The sequence below is a fragment of the Mus musculus genome, chromosome 3 (genome assembly GCF_000001635.26).
Source record: "Mus musculus strain C57BL/6J chromosome 3, GRCm38.p6 C57BL/6J".
NCBI lineage: Eukaryota > Metazoa > Chordata > Mammalia > Rodentia > Muridae > Mus > Mus musculus.
The window spans coordinates 136,755,415-136,778,217 of NC_000069.6; the positions used below are offsets into that span (position 1 = coordinate 136,755,415).

General features: G+C 40.8%; 1 protein-coding gene across 6 annotated transcripts in view; it reads left to right on the forward strand.

Moving 5' to 3' along the window:
• Nucleotides 1-22,803, forward strand: part of Ppp3ca (protein phosphatase 3, catalytic subunit, alpha isoform) — a 268,014-nt gene that overhangs the window by 85,701 nt on the left and 159,510 nt on the right. For 2 of the 6 annotated variants that reach the window (XM_030252462.1, XM_017319493.2), the window contains exon 2: nucleotides 7,165-7,217. The exons of the other annotated variants lie outside the window; for them this stretch is intronic. The gene's annotated coding sequence lies outside the window, so the exon portion shown is untranslated. The remainder of the gene's footprint in view (nucleotides 1-7,164; nucleotides 7,218-22,803) is intronic. 6 annotated transcript variants of the gene reach the window in all.

Genomic DNA, 22,803 nt, shown 5'->3' on the forward strand with positions numbered 1-22,803 from the left:
TGGGGAATAGAACCAAGGACACTCAACACACCAGCCCAACTTGGAATAAATACAATTTGAACCAATTCCACACTCATCTAAATCACCATTTCCAGGAAGAGCTATTGAAATATCTTCAGCTCTTAAAGTATGGACGGTGGGTAACATATCAAGTCCCGGGTCTTTTCTGTTCCTTTATTCCATCTGCAGCAGTGTTGGAACAGCTCTGGGCTCTTCTCTTTCATGGGGACTGTGGACCTTTCTTGTCCGCCAGTCTGCGTTGGCTCGGTGGGAGAACGTGCATGGTCCTGATGCAGTGTTTTATGTTCTCATTGGGATGCTCTGGATGATCCTGATGCAGCCCAGTGTTTTATGCTCTTATTGGGATACTCTAGTGCTTTTACCCGAGAGTGAGTGAATGGTTCAGGCTGTAACCTCCTTTTAAAAATGCTTCTTTCCCAGTTCAAAACAATTAAACCACAAGATAAGGATCTTGTTCAAGTGTATAGACAAACTCATTTTTGTGGGGTAAGGAGGAGGATTTTCTTGCTAGACAGTAAAGGTACCCATCTTATTCGAAGAGGGACTTATTGTTAGTGTTCTGATTATCCCATGTCATTTTATATGGGAAAAACAAAAATGGGTGTAAATACACCCTTTAAATAAAGTTGGCGGGATGGCTCTATCATCTCTTGAGTTTCATGTTAGTAGTATGTAGAGAAGTTGCAATCCTGTGTTTACACAGGAACACCAAACCTCCTGGACAGTAAGGAACTTTTATCCGTCAAAAAACACAGTCACTCTCATCATATCCCAAAGCTTCTGGCTCCCTTTGAACTCACTTTTGTGGCTCTTTCAGAAATCAGGGAGTTTCCGGAGAAGGTTTAATAATGCTGATAGATTTGGCTGTTTGAGGAAGTTGAGGGAAGAGGAGAACAGAAGGGGTTTCACCCGGTTTAAGTTGTGAGGTTGGGTGAAAGGCCTTCGTCTTCGAAGAATTTGCTCAGGGCTTGAAGCAGTCTTGATGTAGGACTGCTATGCTCATGATCAACCCCTGTGCTCACTTAGCTGAGCTGTATTTGACTGGCAGCTGCTCCTGGGCATGGGTAACAACACACAGATTCAGTTGCATCACGGGTCCTTGTTAAAAGGGTCAGAATCATGGCATAATCTAAACAGGTTGGCAACTTCGAAATTCTGTGATTCTATGATTCACTATTTTGACTACTTTCTGACTTGCTGGGGAAAAGGGTGCATGGGGGAGTGGGGGAGGGCAGGGAGTCTTGATTTCTATTTTCTGGTACCCTTCTCTCTGGAATTTGACCCTTTCTGTTTTCTTTAGGACTTCCTAGTAGGTGATGTGTTTTCAAGTGGGTTTTCGAAAAGTAGTTTCCAGGTCATCTCACCTAAGTATGTTTGTGTCTTAATTAGATTTTAAAAATAACCGTTAAAAGAAAAAGAGTAACTCATTGAGGTCATGTCTTTAATTGCTAGTCCATCTCATTTTGTATCTAACTTAAAGCTCCAGATTGGCAGCCAGAGGTAAATAAACTGTTAAGGAGTCATCTCTTAATATTCATATAATCTAGGTGCTTTATACGGTTAAGAATTTCAGTATTGGCCACTATTACTTCCATATATACAACCTATATAAGCAACTTAAAATATCTTCCTAGGTGTATCTGGATACATGTGTAAACTTACAGGTGTGTGGTACATACCCGTGGTCTAGGGCACAAGGCACTGGTTTCATCCATGCAGAGCAAATGATCTAGTGTTGAACTGTAGCCTCAGGCCTGTGAGTGAGTTTGAGGGTCAGAGAAAGACCTGATTTCAGTAGAATAGATAACACAGTGTGTCGTGTAGTAGATAGGCTGCCATGTGACTGATACCTGCTCGTTCTGGAATAGAAAGATTCAGGGAGTGATAGTGTAGACTTGCAATCTCAGTCCTAACTGCTTGTCACTTGAGAGGCTGAAGCAGGACAATTGTAAATTTGAAGATAGCCTGGACTACATAAAAGGTTGATCTCTGACTCTTGTGTGTACACATATAAGAAAGTGTGTATATGTATATGTGTTTGTGTATGCATATGTAAATGTACATATACACACATGCATACATATATGTATATGTATATATATTTATATATATTGTATACATGCATTAATGGTAATTATAAAGCACATTAATGAGCAGTGGCCTATGTGCAACTCACACACACACACATCTGTTCAGGGTCATCCTCAGCTATATAGCAAGTTGGAGCACAGTGCATTTTACATTGATTTTTAAAAATTGATATTAACATGAAAATATAACTTTGGTCATTAACTGTAATATTTTTGTCATATAACATTTGACAATGTTGCATATATGTATTAATGAGTACATTTTAGTTAAAACCCAGTAACTGGAGCCAAGTTTTTAGATTTGAGTTGAATTTAACATGTTTTTAATTGATATGTAAAGGTCTGTAGATGGGATGAAAGTAGATATTTCTCCCACTTTGGGACAAGCTGTCATTTCCTAGGGCTAGACTCCAACTTGCTATATAGCTGAGGATGATCCTGAACAGGTGTGTGTGTGTGTGTGTGTGTGTGTGTGTTTTGCACATAGGCCACTGCTCAAACATAGGGACCAGGACAACTTGATGGCTTGGTTCTGTTTCTACAGCATGCATCTTGGAGATAGAATCAGGAGCCAGGTTCTGAGGCTTGGTAGCAGTGCCTTGCCATGTTGGCCTGACCTTGAACTCTTTATCCTCTTTTGTCTCCCATTGAGTAGAGTTGTCTATGAAATAGATTTGGGAAGTAGATACTACCGCATGTTGTCCTTAGGTAAATAGTTCTGCATTAAATACGTCTGGAAGTAGCACTGGGTTGATTATTGGTTATTCTAAAGGACTATAACATTATAGAATGTAATTCTGATCTTAGAGCACCTGTGTTGTCTTGAGCAAGGCTTTTGGTACATGTTCTTGGTGCGGGTTTGCAGATGGAGGCCCTTTCTCAGAGTGAGGGAGGCTCTGTGTCTATACCCCTACTCCACAACTGCCTCATAGGAAGGATGTGATCATGGTCTCAGGTTGGATTGTTGCTACTGCTGATTTTCTTTTGGTGCTCTGGACTTGGGATAGGGACTAATGTTGGGTTTGATTCCTATAAAGTTGGATCTCAGGAATTCTAGCCTTCAAGTTTTGGCTTTTAAAAAATGTTTTGATGGGTCTTTAAGCTTTTACCATTTTATTTTTGGTTTTTAAAAATAAACATATTACTTTATTTACAGAAGACTTCTAATGTCTAGTGTATCTTTTGATCTGTTGTATCTAAACCCAGGTTCTTCTTTTCCATCCTTTGCTGTCTGTCCACCACTCCAGGTTTTAAATTCAAAGACCAACCTTTTTATTTTCCTTGCACCATACACAGAAATCTTGTCAGGAAGGGAGAAAGAGAAGAGCAGCCTCTGAGAGAGACGTGGACCATGCCTCTCCAATAGGCCTGGGGGACCGTTTCTCCTAGCATGTCCCCCAGAGGAATAAAAAGTGTGAGGTACTCATCATTTAGCTATAAATTTATTCATTACCAAGAGCCACATCCCATTAATTTTAGGTAATTTGGTAATTCCCAGTAGCTTCTGCTGCAGCCTGAGATCCCCTCGGCTTCATGTCGAGTTGTTCTCCGGAGAGATGAGAACTCTATTATGTACAGACGCTCCAAAGGGCCAAACAATTTTCAGAGCGTTCACCAGCTTAACTGCTGCTTAGATTCTTCATGAACCCACACTTTAAACTGCTGCCGTCTTCTGGCTTTGAGTTTAAGCCTCGGCAGAAACATAGATCATGAAGACGTACAAGCCAGTGCCTCTGGGCGCTAGGAGTTTCTGAAGAATCAGTTGCTGTAGCCTTGTTACCCTGAATACCTTTAATGCAACTATTCTGGATTATATGTCATTAAAATCCAGCCATGTTTGAGTCATACATCATGGGGGAGCTACATTTTAATTATTATTGTGTCCAAGGAATGGGATTCTTGGCTGCCTTGACGGGTGTGGAATCCTTGGTGTAACTGATTTCTTGAAGACATAATTTCTCCAATGAGTTAGTTCAGCCAGTGATGGGCTGGCAAGGTCTCACCGCTCCTTGTTCAGGGTGCTCGGTTCATTCCAGCTTGGGGCGGTGGAGATGGATTATTATTGAGGGGGCAGTTTTCAGCCTTCTCAGGAGAGTGTACGTAACCATCCCGCGCATGCGTGCTGTCTGCTTTTCTCTGTCTTCTCTTTGCTTCTCCGTAGTGGTAGACGTAGTTCCGGGTCTGCTCCTGGAGCCAGGCAGAACTGGGTTCTTCTAGATTGGTACTTCTGTTTGTAGAGACTGGAATTGAAAAATCGACTTTGTGTAGGTTGTTAGTTGGACGGTTTATCCATTGGGTCAGTCAATTCCATTTGGGAAAAGTGGCGCAGTCAGTGGTGCTGACGCAGTACTGAGGGGCTCTGAAGAATGAGTTTGAGGAAAACATTTACATTTTGCTGAAAAGCAGCATGCAGAGAGAGAGAGAGAGAGAGAGAGAGAGAGAGAGAGAGAGAGAGAGAGAGAGAGAGAGAGAGAGAGAGAGAGCGCGAGCGAGCCTGGTTTTTGAAGATGATAGTTTATTGGTGTGTTTCTGATAGAGCGCCTTGCTGAAGTGCCCATGCGGAGGGATGTGAGAGAAGACTGAGTCTCCTATGTGGCTCCTGCAGTATTGACAGGAGAGACTTTTTATTTGAAGTTCTCATTATGGGGTTGCCCGGTAACTCCCGTTTCCTGACCTTTAGTAAACTTGATCTGAAAGCTAGTGTTTGTAGACAAAGGAAGCTAATTTAATTGTCAGTGAGAGGCCTGCGAACCATCCTTAGGCTTGGAGGACCGACCGGCAAGCAGGAGGATGGTTATGTTAGATTTTCGATCCTAAAAATAATTATGAGTCATGCAAGTGCCGGTAAAGCAATAACTGCAAGACATTCAGAACGTCTTAGATCAAGGTGAGAATTAAGTCTGAGAAGGCTGGCCGAGTGCTCCGTGATAGAGATCAGAGAGCAGAGTTCTAGCCTTTGGTGAGAAGCCATTAAAATGCAAGGGCTTCCCACCATGGCAATTACGGTTCTAGCTGTGGCCTGAGATAAATATTGATTTTTGAAAACAACATGATTTTTGCATCTCGGCTTCTTAAGCTCTGTGGTTTTTGATCCTAACTTGCTTTAAAGGAGTTCAGCACCTTATTTAGGACAAAATAAGTTTAAGTGTCATTTTGTTTGTTTGTTTGTTTGTTTTTTAAACTTGCCTTTATTTTCTCTAATATTTTCTCTTAGCATTTGATCTTTAAGCAACAAACCACTTTTTCTTGAATATGTATATTCAACTGTTATCACATGTCATAGACATAATTTATACATTTCTTTATAAATCATACAAATGAATTAATTCATTTGAAATTTTCCCTTGTACAAACACATTTTGACTGCCAGTATAACTACAAGTTGTGTGTAGAAGTTTGGGTTGTGCTCGGATACCTCACTTTTTAACCTTCCATTATTTTCTCAATAAATAGAACTTTTTAAAAATTCAATTTATTTTATGTATGTGAGCACACTGTAGCTGTCTAAAGAAACACCAGAAGAGGGCATCAGATCCCATTACAGTTGGTTGTGAGCCATCACGTGGTTGCTGGGAATTGAACTCAGGACCTCTGGAAGAACAGTTAGTGCTCTTAACCACTGAGCCATCTGTCCAACCCCCACCCCTCTTTTTTATAAATGAAAGCACCACAGAGGTAATACTGTCAGCCACTTACAGTCTATGACGGATGGGTAGGTTAAGGACGGAGTGCCTGGGCCCCAGAGATTGTCTGTCTCTGCCTCCCCAGCACTGGATTTTAACCTTTTTGTTTATGGCTGGCTTATTTAGACCAGTTCTAGACATTGAACTCATGATACTTTCCTGACAATAGCTGTCTCCCTGTCCCTTAGATAACCCTTCTTTATCAAGGTCGTTTGGAAAGGAAATTGTGATAGGCTCACCTCCTCAGCTATGCAGCTGACCCTGAGATACTGAGAGCAAGATCTGACTCGGGAATGAAAGAGGAGATGAACTGATCTGAAGGTCCCCAACTGTAGAGATAAGGTGGTTACGCCTATCATGTGTACACCTATTCATACATTCACTCTTAGCACTGTCAGGGCCAAAGAGCTAGTTGTTGGTGTTGGTGTTGGTGTTTGTTTGTTTTCTTTAAAGAATAACATATCTATTGCTCTGTATGGGATAGTTACGTTTGGCATCCTGGCAGAGTATGGAAGATGCATAAACTGTCACTCCCAGGAGTAACCAAATGGCTTAGTCAGCCCAGTTCTTCCTTACTACTGGGGAAAGCACCTCAGCGTGCTTGCCTGTGGTGAGTCAGCAGCTTTGGAGTCACAGTCTGATAGCTCTGCTTGCTTTTTAGGAATCACCCCCACCCCTCTGAGCCGAAACCCATGCTGCTGTGATCAAGTCAGGTGTCAGACGTCCAAAGAACTGGTGCCCATGCCTTTTTTTAGAATTATTAAATTTCAAATATCTATCAGCACCTTAAGTGTGAGGTCCATTTGGTAAGAGTCTGGGTCCTGGGAGCTTTTGATGTCAGGTTGAATGGGAAATACAGTAAAGTGACTTTCTTCAGCACAGACTATTGAGTGACTAGGAAGTAAACAATGTGTGTGTGTGTGTGTGTGTGTGTGTGTGTGTCGTGGGGGGCCCAAATGGGGAAGAAGTACTTACAAGTAAGTAGTAGGAAATGATGCCCTGGTGGGTCCAGGACTGGAGAAAGTACTTAAGGTTGAGAGGGTTTCTCAGTTTATTAAGCTCTCTGGAGATTTAACTAATGTAGAGTCTATGGGTTGGGATGTCTATTGCTCTTTCTGTTCTCTCTCTCTCTCCTGCCTCACAGTCTAAAACTAGTCTTTAATGGTCAAACCACCAGAACAAATCGGACAACTTTTGCTAAGAAAACGTGTGCCTTCATTTCTGTTTCTCGTTTCTATAAACTACTGCTACATTGCTAAGTATCTCAGTTCTGATTTCCAGTTTTAAGATAAGTGGCCTGATAAGTTTTAGACCCTAATGCCTGATGAACATAAATTCTATCTTTGATATTCACTATTTCTCCCTCCCAGGACTGGCACTCCAGACTCACACTGGGTGGTTTGATGCGCTCTGGGCTTCTGAAGTAAGTAAGATCAGTGTCTCAGTGACAGGACAGGGGCACTTGCTATGAAGACAGTCATAGCTGGAGAAGGACTTCTGGCCCGTTCTTGTGCTGAGGGTTTGAGGAAAAAGTAGATTCTGATGTCTGCAAATGGATTCTTAAAATTTTTTTCTATTTACCACATATCTTTTGGATGACAGTGGGCTTTGAAGATGGTTCATTGAAGCCCTGACTATAGAGTTAAAAAAAAATTCTGAGTTGAGGAAGATGGGAAGGAGAGAGACTTGTGAGAATGTATAAGAGTCTGGGAGGACCATGGGGTATGTTGTAAGAAGGAGAAACCAGCTGGGAGTGTCAGGAAGTGGAAATTAAAGAGCTTATAAGGTGTAGTATGTAAACAACTTGCAAGATATTAACATCTAATAGAGATTTCACCAAAGAGACACTGGCCTTTTAGGTTGGCAGTGCCATTTCATGCAGCTGATTCTTGAGGCTTTTTGATGGGAATGTGTGGGGCTGCAGTTAGGAAAAAGGCCAGAAGGGAGGCAGGCTTCATTGAAAACAATGAATATGTTTTTACTTATTCCACAATTTGGGCCCATCTTCCAGTTGCTAACAAGTTATCAGTGAGCTAACAGTATCTTTCCCTTGATAATGCCTGTAAAAACAATGAAAACTATGCTAAGCTAAGGTGATGTGAGTCTTAAAAGTACCTCCAGTGAGACCTACAAGAGGGGATAGAAATAATGTATACACTTACATAGAGGAGGGCAGGAACAGGCATGCATGCACACACACACACACACAGAGACACACACACTCACACACACACATGCACACACAGACACACACATACACACACACTCACACACATACACACACTCACACACATACACACACACTCACACACACACATACACACACACTCACACAACATACACACACTCACACACGAGTCAGAGAGTGTATTTTATTTACGATTAAATATTTCTAAAGTTTTATTTTGTATAACTTGTAGAACACGTTTGATTCTCTGTCAGTCTGCACAAGCCTCCATACCTGTCTGTATTCTCAGAGGTCAATAACCTCAAATATCCCCACATAACTTGAACATCCTTTCCCTCCATTTCCGTTCCCATTCCTGGGAATTTCCTCCCATCCATCACCATTTCTGTTGTCCTTCCCCTCTCTTACAGGCTCCTCTTAAGCCAGTTTCCACTCTGGGAGCCATGGTGCCTCCCTGGGCCCCGCTGTACTCCCTGTGCCTCCGTGTGTCTCCGTTTGCCTCTTTCCACTTCTTTCCCAGATGCCCTGTGGACAAGGCTGGAAACAGCACACAAGGGAATGATTAGCTGAAATTTGGCCTTGGGAACTGTGGAGACCAACAAGCTTGCAACCACTTCCTAAGGACTCAGATTTTATTAACCCATTCTAAATTCACCCCTCCCCTTCCTTGCCTGTTACCAGCCTCCCTGACTGTTTGTTTTCTTTCCCTTTCTTTTCTTTTAGTCAAGATTTACTTTTTAGACCAATGATTATATCAAAATAGAGTTCGTGGGAATGCAGCTTTGAGAGCAGGGGTTGTCTCACAATCCTCCTTTCTCTGTGTTTGAGTTTGCTCCAGTTCTCATAATGCAACCACTAAGTCCCAAGAATAATTTCTTTCACTAAGGAAGTAGGTGAAATTAGACTCCAGGGTAGGGAGCTGCTTGCTGCCTGGACCTAGGACCCCAGAGCTGGCCTTTCCAAGCCACAGACATTTTCTCCCTGGATATGTTGCACACATGCATGTTCAGACTACTGAATTAAAGTCATCATTTTAGTACGATACTACTTTTTTGGAATTACAAGGTGTTGGCTATCTTTAGTAATTTCGGAGACTGTATTGAATCAATTCTTAGCTGGTTCTTTAAAATGTGTATTCTGCATCCTTCTGCAGCACATTTTTGAACTAATTCAGTCATTATTAGACTTAACATTAACTGCTGGAGCCAGTCTAATACTACAGCAGAAGGTCCTTCCTCAGTCATTTGATGCTGGTAGATGAGATGCTGGGGTATTTCATGCTGGGCCTCCATTCAGAAATTCCCAGAGAGCCAGCCATGTACACTTTGTTAATTGGAAAACCAAGTCTATCATCCAATGGGACCACACCAACTCTGCTTTCCAGAAGTTATCTTTGCAGAGTTTGTGCATTCCCTGAGCCTTTCTTAATTAAACAACTCTGCTCACAGCAGTGTGTACAGCTACTGCTACGTGAGGCCCCTTGGGCAGTTAACCTGGGTTGCCTTTCTCCTTGCTGGGACTGGCTAGGCCCATCCTTTTCCTACAGTTGAAGTCTTTGATAGTTGGAATTTTGCAAATTTCAGTGCATGTTGTGCATTCACAGAAGCATATCTGAAGAACGTAATCAAAATCAACGCTACCACAAAGATTCTTTTTTCCTCCAAATATGCATAGAGAGACTGTGTTTTGACTTTTTTTTTTCATGAAGTAAATGGAATCCTAATTCAAGACAAATTGGAAAGATAAAATGTAAAATTCCTTTTTGTAAAAAAATCAAGGCTGCTCCTTAGTTTGGTTTGGAGTTTCCCTGTCGCAGAATGAAATGGATAATTAAATGCATATAGTTCAATCTGATTACTAACTAGATAATTACCCTTCATAGACGCTTCAGATGCGGTGGGTACAGGAGTTTGAATTATAATTCCATTCTCACAAGATTCCCCTTCTGTGACTGTTTCAGTAATTCTCGTTTCGACGTGGCAATAGTTTACAGTTGTGCCGCCTTCTGTGTATACCACATGAAGAAGACTTTCCTGGTGATCAAAAGAAACTCCCCTCCCTTTTGGGTGCCTGAAAAGTTCACCTCTATTTTAGTTCCTTGCACCATTAAGTGTTTTAAGTACTTCTCTAAGATGAAGACATCACACTCGCTTAAAATTATTTGCTACATCGCATTTTCTCGCATTGTATCCCAACCTCAGATAAGCACTGGTTTAGAATGTGAGTCATGGAGAGACTTCCTTGGGAAGGCACTCCCTAGAGAGGGAGATGAGGCCTCTGAGCTCCACGGGCCACAGATAGGACTGAGCAGGAGAAGTGAAGTTTTGTCTTTGTTCTGTACTTTATTGTGGTCCCCTAATTAATCAGCAAAAACTTGTTGAATTGGGTTTCTGTCTGGAAGGGATTAAGTGATACACACAAAACTATAGCTCCCTGTCTTTTTAGACTGTTCAATGAAGCAGGAACTAAAGCACAGTTGGTACAGTTGTGCTTTTATGACTCTGCAGCCCAATAACAGGAAGGGTGCCTGGGGGAACAGCAGGCATCAGGCAGAAGGAAGATTCAGTTGATTTTTAAATTATGAATAAACCACTGACTCTCCTAAAAATGATCAGCATTCATTGTATAAAATGTATTTAGCTGTCATGTTTTCCATTGTATTATGCACATGCTGTTTTTAGTAAATACGATACTCTATCACATGTCCATATATATTAATGTACACACTTATATCCCATTACCCCATTGACACCCATGCTTTCAGCATTGAACTAACCAGTAGAACTATATTTATTTATGGTTGGAGTACTTACTCATTTAATGTAGACCTTGCCTGATTTTAAAAAGAGCTGTAAAATTTATACACTAAGTGCCATCCATATTTTTTCAAAAGAATATTCTCCTGGGGCTGGATGCCTTGGAGTTTGAGAGCATATGCTGTTCTCATAGAGGATCCAAGTTTGGTTCTTAGCACCTTTGTCAGGTGACCCACAGCTGCTGTGACTTCTACTCCAGGGGATCCAGCGTGTTCTGGCCTTCAAGGATACCTGCATACATATGTCAAGTACATGTACATAAATAAAAGCAATTAAAAAAAAAAAAAAAAACAACAGAACAAAACACCTGCTGAACCCTGGGCAGGCTTCCGCCTCGCCAGGAACAATGTTGTTTTCCCACTTACTTGAAATGATATTTTGTGACGTCACTGTTTCTCACTATTTCTCTTGCAAGTTGGCATAGTTTTCGAAGTCCTTACATGAAGAACAGTGCAATATACTCTGACAATTTGTTGGTTTTTATCTGGAGAAAGGGTTCTTAGAATGTGTGTGTGAAAGTGGTGTTTCGAGAGATGCCAGGTTCCAGGAAGCCGACGTTCTCTGTGCACAGCTGTGGATGTGGAAATGTGAGCTCTGTGGTTCTCCCAGCTGATCCATTCACTGTAAGAACTTGACTTGCTTTCCACAGTGCTGGGCAGAGTCTCTATGGAGGCTCATTTATATGGTCAGTGCTCCTGTGTGTGGGCACGCTCCATCTCCTACTTTGGTAGCAATGGGCATTACTTAGGGCATTACCCAGGATGTTCAAAGCCTTTTCTTGCTTCACATACTTTCTTCCAGCTATAGTATTAGGATTTAAGGAGGTTCTAATTTGTTTAATATTTTTTGTGTCTATTGGGAAATTTTGTCCACGTATTCTATATAGTAACAACTAGAGCAGAGGAAGGGCTGAAACATCTATGTTTGTGACCTGTGCCTATGCAAGTCAGTGTGTTTGCTTATGTGCACATATGTGTGTTTCGCTCTGTGTGTGTCTCTGTGTGTGTTTGTGTATACATGTGTACCTGTCGGTCTGTCTGTCTGTCACTTTTGTGAGCGTGCATGTGTGTGTTTATGTGTACTTGTATATATATCTCCAGTGTATATTATATATTTGTGTGTGGAGGTGTGGGGGCTGAAGAAAGTTGCCATAAGCCTTGGGTGTCAGAAAGTACACAGATGCATCCCAGTCTTGCCAGAGTAAGGTCAGCCCAATTCTGTTTTACCACTTAAATTCACATCCTTCATTACCACTTTGCCCACTGAATTTTAACACCAATATCCTGGCCATATTATGTAGCACTGTTTCATTTCCATAAATATTTTTGTTGAAAGCAAGCATGGATTTTCCAATTCTCCTCACTTTTCTCTTATTCTCATGCTTCGAACTTTTATCTTGATCACAACAACTTCCAAATTGATTGCCTTGCTTCAAGTGTTGAAAATTTCTTTATTAAATAACTTGGTCTAAGACAGACTTTATTCAGTTTTCATTTATAACATGTTTTAGAGAAGAAAAGAGAAAGGGCATTGATTTCATATTAGCTTTTTGCTGTAGTTTCTTGTGTTTTTCATAAGTTGTGTTTTTATTTCATGTGTATATATGTGTGCCAGTGTCAGTGTATGTCATGTGAGTGTGAGTGCTCAGAGGCCAGAAAAAGCTGTCAGATCCCCTGGAGCTGGAGTTTCAGGACCTTGTTTGTTTCCAGATGTGGGTTTTGGGAACTGAACTTGGGTCCTTTGGCACTGCAGCAAGTGCTCTTAACCATTGAGCCATCTCCCCAACTCCTCTTGTGTGTTATGTACATAGCACATAACAGCATCTTTAGTTTTTCAATTTTGGATCCCTCGTAACAGTCCAAATGTGATTTTTTTGTATTTCTTCTGGAAATATACTTTCATATAACCAATGGCAAATTTACCATATATGTTACTATAGGCATTCTAGAGCCAAGTAACTCCTTGAGACATCAGAGAGTTCTAGATTTTTCAATGATTGGTCTTTATGTTGAACAATGAGTCGTTTTTAGGTAACTATAGCTTGCAGAGGTATTCGCAATCATTGTGTCTATCAGCATTTGTTTCAGGGAAGTTCAATTAAAAGAATTCCATTTCTTTAACATTTGCTTTATTTATTCAACACATGTTCATTGACCATCTTTTTAAAGTTCATTAAGATGATATGTATGATGATAATGATGAAGATGATGTATGTGGGGGGGGCTTGCTTGTGTATGTGCATATGAGTTGGGGTGTCTTTTGTGGTCAAAAAATGGCCATGAGCCCCTTGGAACTGGAGTTAACAGGCAGTTGTGAATTCCTAATGTGTGCTGGAAATGAACTCTGGTCTTCTGCAAGAGCGGTACTTGCTTGCCCTTAACACTGAGTACTATCCTAGTCCCTTTTAGAAACTACTGTCATTTTTTATGTTAGGTACTAGGTATGCAGCACTAAGCACATTTAACAAAAACATTTCTGTCCTCCTGTTCTTTGCCTTTTGGTGGAGACATGGCAGGGAAACACCAAACAAAATATATGATCCCTCATGCGGGGAGTTTTTGGGATAAACTAACAGTAGAAATGTAGACTGGGAAGTGTTGGGAGTGTGCTCCTTAAAATACAGTGTCAGGGAAGATGCCAGGGAAATGGCATTTGTAGGAACCTGGAGGAGATGAGGGAGCAGCTGACAGCTTCCAGGAGAGGAGGGAGGGAGTGTCCTATCTGCAGGAAGACTTCAGACCCTAGAAGCATTGGACTCCTCAGAGTGCAGAGGAGCTGGCTGATACACAGGGACTAGGGTGGAGTTCCTTGAGGAGGCGGAGCTGAAGAGAGGAACCAGTCCACATTGTGAGTGCTTTGGCTTTATTCTGATTGTGAAGCCATTGGCCTGCTTTAGCAGCCAGACTTACTGAAAAGGTCATTAGAAACTCTAGCCCTGGTTGGTTCAATGAAACTTCTTATTTATAATCTGCGCTGACATCTTTGTTCACTCAAAGGTTTTACTACTTAGAGTATTGTGTTTCTGTAGACTCGATGCATGGGGTATATGCGTCTCCTGTTAGATCCACAGTCATTTCAGTACCCACTTTCAGGTGCTCAGACACGGTGCAGTGTGTTAGTGTGTTAGTGTAGGCACACTTGCCTTCTGACCTCTTTGGGGGCTCTTGTAGTGGGATTTTTTAAATGGAAACAAACTGAGATTTTTTTAAAATCACTTTTAGAGGAAGATTTGAGTCTAGTCAATGTTCCTGCCTTGTTCAGGAGACAAAAAATGGACACACAGAGAAGAAATAGTTAAGGGGTGTTACTAATCATTTCCTGGAATGGGAAAGACAAATAAGAGTAAGAGGGAAAGAAAGATAAGAAGGAAAAAGAAAAAGCCAGATGGTGACCTAATGCAGCAAAGGAAAAAAATGGCTCAAACACCAAAACCAGAAATTAGGGAGCCTAGGGAAAAAAATTTCAAGTGATAAGCACCTGTGGTTAAGAGTACTGACTGCAGTGTCTACATCCCCCACCAGGGCAGTCCTGCTTTGTGTTGTCTCAGGGTGAGAGTCTCAGCAGCAGGCTCCCCATTCCTCAGAATGCCCTGCCTTAGGCAGTATGCTTGTGGTCACCTGGCATGTGATCCATCCACACCTTGTACCCTTTATCTTACTCTTAAGTCGTTTTACTCCGTGTGCTAATTCATTCTACATTCATCCTTCTGTAGAACTTTCACTCATCTGGATGGTTTTATACTTCCACCTTAAGTAGGAAAAAAAACCTAGAGATTGCCTACTTTCTTGGTGATTCCAATGTCTGCATACTTTTCATTTTAGGGAATATTTCTATTTTTCTGACATTTCTCTATGTGGTATTTCTCTATGTGGCTATTTTAGATAAAACGTGTATCAGATAACATTTTTTTAGAGTCATTCATCAAGATTATATATATTTTATGCTTTTAAATTTCATTATGTAAGTCATTGTAAATGGTACTGTGTTACATAAGGACATTTTCATAAAGAATTATGCTGTGTGGAACATACTCCCTCAGAATTATATCTTTATGTCTTACATAAAAGCATTAGTGGTTTGGGGCTTCAGAGATGGTTTTGTGGGTGGGAACGCTTGCTGTGCAAGCATGAAGACCTGTGATTGGATCCTAACACCTGGAGAAAAAGTTGAGAGTGGCCACACACGCTCCTCTTAGCTCAGTATTGTGGGTGGAGGAGGCAGGAGGATTCCTATGACTTGCTGGCTTGGAGCCTAATCCCAGGGTCTTCCAATGAAGTTATTTCAAGGGAATAAAGCAGAGAGTGCTGGACTAGGACACCTGATGTCCTCCTCTGGCTTCTGCACACACACACACACACACACACACACACACACACACACACACACACACACACTTGCACACAACACACACACAGAGATCTACATATGAAACATAAGCTGTTTTTTTTGTTTTGTTTTGTAGATGGAGATATATGAGAAAAATAGTAGTTTCCTTTTTAAATAGAGTTTTCTGTTACAGTTGCTTTCCTGTGTATCTAACTCTGTTTTGCTAATCCAGCATCTAGACTTGAAAAGTAATTGTATAATAAATATTGCTATACTTATGGATGTGGCACTGTGGAAGGGACTACACTTGGAATCTTGTTTTCTCTGTTAAGTGGACATTTTACCTATTTGGACCTCGAGGCTTTCTGTCCTAAATTAAGTCACCAGGCTATGGTAGAGGCCCCACATGCTAATAAGTTTCATAGAATTTAACAAATTATAATTTCATCTTAATATGAGGTAGTGCTAACTTAGTAAACGGAAGGAGGAAAGCCCTTTTAAGTGAGTTACATTTCTTTCCTGAGGAAATTCTGAACCAGGAAGCTAATCACCTATCTCCGCAAGAGAATGAATCAGCTAATTATAAAGGGAGCACCAAGGTCAAGTTTAAGCCAGTCTTTCCTTTAGTCTAGGGACGACTTGGTTCATCCTTTGCATGGGGAAGTACTGGAGTTACTGTGAACACTGTGATAGGTTTGAAATGACACTGGGAAGATCATCAGGTTTCCAGCGGTGCTGTTGGAAGACAGAAAGGATATCCTCTCTCCTTAATAGTTCCTCTTACACAGGGATGAGAGGGAAGGAGGAGGAGGAAGAGGAGGAAGAAGAAGAGGAAGGAAGAGGAGGAGGAAGGAAGAGGAAGAGGAGGAAGAGGAAGAAGGAGGAGGGAGAGGCAGAGGAGGAAGAAGAGGAGGAGGAGGGAGAGGAGGAGAAGAAAAGGGAGGAAGAGGAGGAGGAGAAGAAGAAGAAACAGCAGCAGTAGCTAACCTATGATGTGGTAGTTATTTTTGAGGTGTGGAAAAACAAAGACTAAAAAGATCAACTCTGCATAGCATTGTCGCTGGCTGGGGTTTTATGGTGTGCTTGAGATAGAGTAGAGAGATCAAAGTTTCAGAAGGCGCCTTGTCGATTTTGGTCTGGAAGTTAAAATTCTTTCTGTGTTGATGTGCTTCTCATGTTCAGTTTTGGGAATTAGATGGTCTCTTTTCCCATAATAAGAAAAAGTATAACAGAAGAAAATCCAAGTGAGCCAAAGCTCCTGGCTAAGCCATGGAGTTGGTTCTTGGTGTGACTTGTTGTGGGTTTGATGACGAGCTGGACCCAGAGGTACAAGCACTTGGCAGTGCACACTCCCCGTTTGCCTTGGCACTTAGCCGACTGAGGAAGCATCTCCTCAACAGATAATGAGGTGTGATGCCCAACAAGCGTTTCTTCAGATTATGTATTGTTGAATCAAACAAAGAGAATATAAACATATATATAATTCCAGAGCCGCAGTCTGCAGTAGTATGCTTCCTCCCATGATTCCTAGATGACAGCAATGAACACACCAATAATTTCTCAGTGGGGTTTAAAAATACTTAATAAATGGCTTATGGCAATTTAAAGCCTTTTCAAAAATTCATTTATAATCCACTATAAATCCTTCGAGTATGGGACACTGTATTTTTGTATAAAGGAATGAGGAAAAAAATGAAACAGGTCAAATCTCTGAAGACAAAACAGACAAAATAAAGATAGTTTGGGTGTCAGTGTTCAGAGCCCAGTCTTGAAGACACTATGTCTTGCACTTGTCATGGGGAGTGGGACATCTGTCAGTGTTTTCCAAAGGCTGAGCTCCATCCTTAGAAGTAAACTGAATTGTGGTGTTCTATTCTATTTTTATGGAGTATGTGTGTGTTGGAGTTGCAGATGGACTGACACTTTCACTACCCCTTGCCACTCTGCTGTCATTCCTACAGATCCACCATGGAGAACTCTGAATGTGCTCTTTCCATGCTGATGGTGGACTTGTTGATTTTAATGTTCTATAAGTACAGTAGGATCTTGGAATGTTCTAGCCAAAGTGACTACATAAGACCTACTGTAGCTTGAACTTACAGGATTATTTTCATTTTTTTGTCTTTGTTTTAAATTGTGTGCATGGAAACTAATTGCGATGCCTTTAATTTTCAGAGCTATGAATTTCCTTTTGTCGACACCAACAATGAAAACACCCACTTTGAATTCTATGACCTATACTGTGTCAGATGGGATGGAATTAGACGTCTTTTAATATGGAAGAAATAATTCATTTACTAATAAGATGAGTAGAAAAGACTAATTCCATGCTTTTCATCTCAATAACTATAGGCCTGTTAAAGTTACTTGTAATTCATGTAATCTTCATGCAATTTTACGACACCCTTTAAAGCTGTACTCTAGCCTCAGACTCTTTTTTTCATGAGGCTTGGAGAATCTATCCCTCACAACTCTTGACATTATACAAATGCAGTCTGAGTTACTGCCTCCCACTATTTGTTCAGTAATCGACAATTTGACAATTTATTGGAAATCTTTTACAAAAGCACACTCTTTCACAGGAGAAATCAGAAGGCTCTCTCTTATAAACCATAATATGAATGATTTTGCTTCGGAAGTGAAGACAAAAATACCAATTGGGTTTTACCCAAAATTTTATAATGTGGTCTTAAAAATGGAAAAACAAAACAAAACAACAAAACCAAAACCAACCAACTAACCAAAAAGTATTAGTTAAAACTATTGAGGTGAGAGGCATACCTCCATTTAACTTAGTGAATGACTTTGTACGTGAGCCTGAGGCTAACGGATAATCAGTGTATGAGATAGCCATTGGGTAACATTCCCCACTCCTGCGTGCTGGGGAGCTGAGCAGGAAAGAGGCCTACAACGTGTCTTGCCATTCTCTTTGAACTACTTCCTTTTTATTTTTTCTGCTGTTTCAATAAAATATCATGGGCAAAGGCCATCTAGGGAAGAAAAGCTTTATTTCCTCTTAAGTTTCCAGAGAGATGCACTCCATCCTGGCTGGAAAAATGTGCCAGCATTCAGGGCAGGTGTGGTGGTAGAGGCAGGATGCAGAGAGCTCATATTTAATCCCCATATGGGAAGGAGGCATGGGGGTGAGGGGTGAGCACAGGTGGGTCCGGAATGACACCTCCAAGGCCACCCCCAGCAATGAAGCTCCTGCAAGGCTTCACTCTCAAGGGTGCTGTAACTTTCCAGATAGCGCCACCAATGGGAACCATGCTATGAAATAATATGAAATAAGTGAAATAAACGGGGGGGGGGGGGATTTCTCATTCAAACCACTGTGTCAGATAAAAAGTAAAATGAATAATTCATCTAGAAAAAAATGATTTTGCTTAATCCCTTAGATAAATATATTTTCTTTTGAGCATCGGAGAATCCAAATGGTTTTTAATGAAAGGCATTGCTCCTTCCCTGGGATAAGGCCAAGATTCTTTTAAAGAAAATCCAGCGTTAGGAATCTATTTAATAAATAGATTATGACTCAGTTTTTCATGAAGTAGATTAAAATAGAAGTGGAAATGTTCCCGAATGGGTTAATTTTACCCTTTTCACTTGGCTATTATGTTCATAAAAGAAGTAAGCTTGGGGGGGGGGCAAATGCTCATGTCCAAAACATGTTGTTAATCGTGAGCTAACATATCTTCATGTGTCCATAATACCATCTTAAGAAATTGTCCTCCGAGATGGTCTCATATTTGAAAATGGAAGTGTGTTGCAAGTATTCCGGCTTCCTTTGGATGTAAATCTATGTATTTGGAACTCAGCTGCTTAGCTGGCAGGAAACTGTGTTTTCTTCACAAATGCAATCATCAGGTTTGGTCTTACAGCCAGTGTCTCTCCATTTTTCCGATTGTAATAACACGCTGTGCCAGAAGCCAGAGCGCAGTAAGCCAGTGCTAGAATCAAGAGGTTTTCTTCATGGAAAATGGTCACCCAAAAACTTCTGTGGGGTTTTCTTGCTTGTAAACTCAGCTCCAGTGTTAAGGGGAGGGCAGGGTGCATCTTGCTAATGAAGAAAATTAGGATATTGAGGTTGAATTCCAATAATTCTTTAGCAGTTCAAACAATACAACCGGAGAAGTTCTTTTGTACTGTTACATGTTATGTAATTCTTTACCAGCATATCTGGGGATGGGGGCTTTATAGTGCATATTGAATAGTCACTTTACTCTAGGTGTGTTCTACTTTTAAGAGGGCTTTAATTAAAAGAAAAATCAAGCATTGGGTAATAAATTTTATTTTTCAGCATGGCTGGTTCAGTGTAGTATTTAATTTCCCTTTCAAAATTGTGTTTGTGTGTGTGTGCGTGTATGTGTGTGTGTATGTGTGTATGTGTGTGTGTGTGTGTGTGTGTGTGTGTGTGTGTGTCTGTGTCTGTGTGTCTGTGTGTCTGTGTTTGGGACTTTGAGAATTTCTTTTAGGAGTCCATTCCTGATTAATCTTAACATAGCCTTTGTCATTAAATATATAATCTTATATTTTGTACTAAGGAATTTTTTTCTTGTTTTTCTCTCTGTCCTGTCACTCTACATTATTACTAGATTGTCAGATCGTTAAATAAATGTTCTTGCAGTATATATTTAGGAAAAAAAATAGTATAATGTCATGGAATATGCCCTCACCCTCTTTGTATATGTGTATAATATGCCTGTGTATGTGTGCCTCTGTGTGTGTACAATCCCCGAGGACAATTTTGAGCATTGTTCGCAGGCACTGTCCAGCTTAAGTTTGTTTTTGTTTTTGTCTTTTTTTGGTTTTTCGAAGCAGGGTTTCTCTGTATAGCCCTGGCTGTCCTGGAATTCACTCTGTAGAGCAGGCTGGTCTCGAACTCAGAAATCCACCTGCCTCTGGCTCCTGAGTGCTGGGATTAAAGGCATGTGCCACCATGCCTGGCTCTCCAGCTTAATTTTTGAGACATTGGTCTCTCTTGATGGTGTGGAGCTCATTGCATAGGCTAAAATGGTTGATCAGTAAGCCTCAGAGGTCTGCCTCATCTTCATCAATGCTGGAGATTTTACACTTAGCTGCCAGGACTGACATCTTTCTTTTTCTTTTTTTTTTTCTTTTTCTTTTTCTTTTTCTTTTTCTTTTTCTTTTTCTTTTTCTTTCTTTCTTTTTTTTTTTTTTCATGTATTCTGGAGTCTAACTCAGGTTCTTGAGCTCTTGCCAACTGAGTTATCGTCTCAACACATTTTTGACAATCAAACCTTTCCAGTATAGCTGAGATCCTTAACTTCACACACCTCTGCTTCCCAGAGGCTCTTAAGTCTTAAGCAGAGTAGGACTCTTCCTGTTGATTTCAGGAATCAGTGTCGGAAGAGTAAACCAGTTACGCATTTTCTTGTTTGTTTTGTTTTGCTTTGTTTTTTTAAATTGAGTGGAGAAATTTGAATTTTACTCAGATCTAAGCAAAAGAACCATGAGTTTACTAGTGGCAGGAAAGGACGTACAGACCTTTAGCAAAACTCATGGGAACAAATTAGTAGTAAGATGGTCTTTCATTGCCTTTAGATTGCTTACATGATTTATGAGATGTGGTTTTTAACCCAGCTTCAAAATGTTACGTATTTTCCTCTCACCAATCGATTGATCAATCGAGTGGTCAGCCTACATGTCTTCCTTCCTTCCTTCCTTCCTTCCTTCCTTCCTTCCTTCCTTCCTTCCTTCCTTCCTTCCTCCCTCCCTCCCTCCCTCCCTTCCTCTTTCCTATCTTCCTTCTTCCTTTTTTCTTTTTCTTTTTAAAATTTCTCCTTCTCCTTCCTCTTGCTCTCCTTTTTCTCTTCTTCCTCTTCCTCCTCTTCCTCCAACTTCTTTTATCTTTTCTATTTTTTGAGCCAGGGTCTCACCATGTAATCTAGGTTGGCAAGGGGACCTTGTGTAGGCCAGGCTTAAGGCTAACATCATCAGGAAGCTCTGACATAAACAAAGTCGGGCTCCTGGGATCAATTCCAGGACATTTTGAATGAGCCTCTCACCTACCCATTTCCTCTTACCCTACTGGGTCTCTTCATCCCACCCACCTGAAGGTGTTCTTGCGTCTGTCTTCATCACTGGCCTCCCCTGTTATTTTGGCACATGTTTTACTGGGCTGATGGTGAGCTGCACTTTCCACTGTTCCGCATGAGATTTTTTTTTTCCGTTGCTTTCTCTAAATCAATTGTTTCCAGAAATGAATTTAAACTGAGCAGTTACTATTGGGTTTTCCTGATGTTTGTGAGAAGTTGCCCTTATACTATCACGCACTATGACAAAACTTGGGTGTAACTTTTTTTTTAATCAAGGGGGGGAAATTCAACAATTCAACAGTGACAAGGGAGTAGGTGCTTCAGCTTTTCCATAGTTCATTTCCAAACTTTATTTTTCCAAAAGGAAAAAACAAAGAGTAATTTAATAACATAGTGCAGGTTTTTCCTTAGTTAACATAAACTAAGTTATCTTAGATAATAAAAATGAAGTTACTGTTTGAACTATTATTTGCTTTTGTGGGATCTGTGAGAGCAAGACCTTATTTTTTTGAGTTATTGGTCATTTCTCTATTCCTTATGAAAAAGCAAACATGAATATATTTTTACAACTCTGCCACACTCTCTTCTCCCTCACCTTTTCTTTGTTTTCTAGAATTTTCTGCATTCCTCCTTTGTCATCTGTTTCTCTTTGCTCTTTTTTCCTTCTGTCGAGTTTATTAAGAATCTGTTCTATTCCAGTCTAATTGTGACCCACAAGCTGTGGGAGGAGAGGGGCGTATAACGACCCATTGTACTTCCTCTTGTGTTGACAAGTCATTGGCTCATTCTCAGGCCCTTGAGTCTCACTCAGGACCCCTGGCTGAGTGTTCTCTCATGCAGAATGTAGGTGAGGTTTAACTTACATGTGTTAGACTTTTGATTCTTTTTTAAAACTTCACACAGTTGCTTTTATGCAATGTCCATTGTGTACAGGTGACTGTGATGATGATACTCAGTATTGATCTCAATCGCGTTGCCAGGGTTACCCATGGAGATGTTAAACAGGACACGACGGTCTGTCACAACTGAATACACGATACCTCTGTGTATCTATTACTTTGAAAATGGAAGGGCCTCTTCCTTCTCCCTCCAGACTAGGGACGAGAGACAATGTATGACTCGAGGTTAAGTTTTCCCATTAAGGGACAGTCTGTGGCCTGAGTCTTTTCCTGCTAATTTAAATAGTAGGCCATGCTGGTGCTCTCATTCATCATGTAAACAGAACTATATTTGATAGTCTCAAAATTGAACATGCTTTTGAAAGCTCTTTAGAGTGCCAATTTATTTAAGAGAGTAGGCAGTTTAGCATGGCATGACATGTGGAATTGAGTCGACATACCTGGGTGCACACCTAAACTCTGTTACTTAACGGCAGCGGGGAACTGTCAGTGCTGTTTAACTTCCCTTTCGTAGCCTGACAGATGGCTCAGTAGTGTTTCCGAATGTGAAGTCGTGTGTAGCGATCTGCAGGTAATGGCGTGAAATGTCTTTCCCTTGGAGCTTCCTCTTCATCCCTTTGCAACTAAGAATTTCGCTTATGAAGCTGTGGCATTCTTAGACTAGATACTCTTTCTTGGTCTGGATGTTCAGTACCTTTTCTGTTGGTCAGCTCAGGAAGTT